This window comes from Mus caroli, chromosome 3, assembly GCF_900094665.2.
Source record: "Mus caroli chromosome 3, CAROLI_EIJ_v1.1, whole genome shotgun sequence".
Lineage (NCBI taxonomy): Eukaryota > Metazoa > Chordata > Mammalia > Rodentia > Muridae > Mus > Mus caroli.
The window spans coordinates 52031061-52034658 of NC_034572.1; the positions used below are offsets into that span (position 1 = coordinate 52031061).

General features: G+C 41.2%; 1 protein-coding gene across 1 annotated transcript in view; it reads right to left on the bottom strand.

Annotated features, from left to right (window-relative positions):
* Erich6 (glutamate rich 6) overlaps positions 1 to 3598 on the bottom strand; it is a 26505-nt gene that overhangs the window by 7717 nt on the left and 15190 nt on the right.

The following is a 3598-nucleotide window of genomic DNA, read 5'->3' on the forward strand; positions in this document are numbered from 1 at the left end:
CCCTCCCCTCCCCTCCCCTCTCTAACAGGATTGACACTAAGGCCCCTCTATGTGAAGCGTTCTACCAAAGGCCTCCTCCTTAGCTTACTTTTTTCCCTCTAAATTTTGGGATAGGCTCCCTCTCAGTTGGCCAGGCAAGCCATGGACTTGCTATCTTTTTGCTTCAGCCTCCCCCACCTCAGCTCTCAAGTAGCTGAGGCTACAAGCCTATGCCCTCAGGCCCTGCCTGGTTTTCTTTTTGTGAAGTAAAACCAATACAATGACGTATGAAAAGAAAGGATACAAGATTTGTGTCGTCCCATCAGGAAAGGAAGTGAGAAACTTGCTTCCATGCTTGTAGTTCTTCTCCAGGAGCTCATTCCCCATGACCTGCACGCACAACAGAGCAACAGTAACTGCCAGCTGCTGGGCTAACGCGCCAAGCACAGTGATACAAGCCCTTTCTTTTCTTAATGTGGTTGGCTTTGCTTCAGCATGGGACGGTCAGCTGTGACCATTTACAGATCGTTCTTGATCGTGCAGTATAACGTAATAAACCCTTTGGTCATCACTCATCTATTTACAATTTTTATTTTTTGTGTCATATATATTACCAATGAAAAAAGCGAGAAAAAGCCAGTCACATCACAACGATCACATTCCTATCCTGACTGTAAAGGTTTTATTCACCTGTGGGAGTGCTTAGCTGAACAATGAAACAGTAAATATTATTTCATAAACCTGACCTATTCATTTATTCATTTGTTCTTTTGTCTGTTTGTTTCTTGTTTTTCTGAGCTGGGGATTGAATCTCGGGCCCTGCACACAGTAGGCAAGCACTTTCCATGGAACCACATCCCCGGCAGTAAGCCTGCTTGTAGAATAATAATAATAATAAATTCAGGCTAACATACAGCACCTGGTGTCTGTTCAGGGTTGTTCGGTTCATTTGAGCACATGACTGTAGTGGGTATGACACAGTGAAGAAAGACAGACAGGGCACGACTTTTTGACTCCAAGTTCAACCACTTCTATGTGGGAATTCAGTGTGGAGGTGAATTTGTATCTGATAATATTTTAAGATAAACAGAAGATTTGGTTTAATTCTTTGCACTCCTGACCTTCATTTGGACATCTGAAATGGACACAAGATTTCCTAGGGTGAAATGAACTAAGTTTTTGGATAAAACATTGTCATTTACTTTGCAAACCTACTGTCCCATCTGGAGATGATGCCCCATCCCTTCACTTTTGAAGCTATCAAGTAAGGAATATTTCCAGATAAGCACTACAGTGCACTATTTCGGCAGTGGGTAATCTGTGTAACAAACACTCAAGCCATCGCCACACAAGCCAACCAATGGATAAAGGAGATCCTAATAGCCCTGTCCTGGTGTGCTCACCCAAGCGTGCCCAGACCATCATGCCTAACTCAGTGTGCCCACCCCAGTTTGTGAATTCCGCTATCAACACTCTGCCAGGATGCGGCTGAGAGTATGATTTTATGGTAATTTTTTGTGCCTTTTCTTTTTTTATACATTCATCATTTAGCTTCTCCCATTTTTAATGTTCCATACCTGGGCTCATTTGTTGTATATTGTAGTGTCTTCTTTCTGTCAAAGAAAGATGCCCTCCTCCTCTCAGTAAGTAGCTACAGTACAGTGATTTGTGGTTTTCTATTTTCTGTCAATACTCATCGTGGGTGAGGGACCCTGGATGTCCCCGAGTTAAGGAGAGACTTCCTTCCTGTAGGACACTGTTCTGCTTTATGGCTTGTTGTCACATTGCATGCCACAGGCAGATGCTGGTCAGCTACTGTTTGCCCCTCTCCCCAAAGCTCAGCACGCTCACAGTTCGTCTTTTTGCCAGCATGGTTACCACGGAATGCATCTTCAATTCTCAGAGACTAAGGTGGTGGAGCAAGCTTTCATATGTTTTTGGGTATCAGCATTTTCTCTCGTGAAAAGTTTCTGTTTACGTTTTGAGAAAGGGATCACTTTTCTGTAAGATTGGCTTTGTTGTTCGTTTTCTGAGAAAGGGTCTCATTATGTAGTCCTGGCTAACCTGGACCATGTAGACAAGGCTGATCTTGAACTCAGGCAATCTGTTTACCTCTGCCTCCAGATACTAGGATTAAAGGCATGCACTAACTACCACGCCTAGAAAAATGAACTTTCTTATGTTGATTTATAAAAATTCTTCATAAATGTAGGATATAAGATATATAAAGATATATCATATGTAATTTAAATGATTCTTCAGTTTTGGCTTGTTTTAAAATTTTACAATTAATCAGATCCTTAGCAAATACTGGTTTTAGGTCTAAATCCATTCTATGATGTTAAAAAAAAAATACCCCGGCAGCACAAATTGGACTGAGTGGGGAGGGATTGAGGATGAGGGATGAGAACTGGATCCAGGAGGAGTTAGGGAGAGGAGCCCGAGGTATGATCAAAACACACTGCATGCATGTATGAGATCCCCCAATAGTACACATTTTAAAAATGAAGTCTTTCTAGTTTTCTGTATTGTATTTATGTACTTGATCTCCTTAAAATTTGTTAATACATATGGTATGATGGTACGAGGTAGTCATTTCAATTATATTAATAAAACATATAGCTGTCTAGTCAAGGTTGGTCCAGAACTGCACATTAAAGACACTTTCTTCCCTCACTACTGTGAAGCTGCACAGCTGCCATCAATCAGGGCCACATGCTTGCCCAAGTCTGAGTATAGACTGTTCTGTGTCTCTGCCTCTTCCTCCCCCACTTTAATCCCTCCTCTGGCTTAATCACCATATTCTGTGGAGGTCTGCATCTCCTTTTGGCTTTCTTCCAGAGTGTCTTAAAAATGATAGGTTCTTTATATGTCTACGTAAAATTGAAAGGCAACTTATGAAGACTTCCCTCAATATACATAAAATACACTCTTCTCGGAACCTTGTGGAGATTGCATTGGCTCATTTAAGGGGAGCACGTTCCCTTTAAAGTTCTTTAACTCCAGAAGCATAGCGGTCCAATGCAAACATAAAACACTTCAAATGCTGACACTGTTCTGAGGAAGTAGTTAGAACTTTGGTGATTCTTTTTCTTCTTTTTAATTTTCTAAGAGTTTGAGATGGTCTTTAGTGTGGAGCTGTCAAATTCTATGGTCAAAAGGCTTTAACTAAGAATATTAGCAAGATGTAAAGTGTAGAAGCAGTTGCAGTCTCGAGTACTTTTTGAAAAAATAGAAAAACCAATTCTGTTTGAAAGATAGCTATGAGATCCCCCAATAGCACACATTTTAAAAATGAAGTCATCATGATGATGAACCATCAGTGAGGTTCTATGAGAACATCTATATGTTTTAATCAAAACTGATTTTTAAATAAAAAGATCACAAACAAAAAACCTGTAGGAGAGACCCAGATATAGCTGTCTCTTGTGAGACTGTGCCGGGGCCTAGCAAACACAGAAGTGGATGCTCACAGTCAGCTATTGGATGGATCACACGGCCCCCAATGGAGGAGCTAGAGAAATTACCCAAGGAGCTAAAGGGAACTGCAACCCTATAGGTGGAACAACAACATGAACTAACCAGTACCCCGGAGCTCTTGTCTCTAGCTGCATATGTA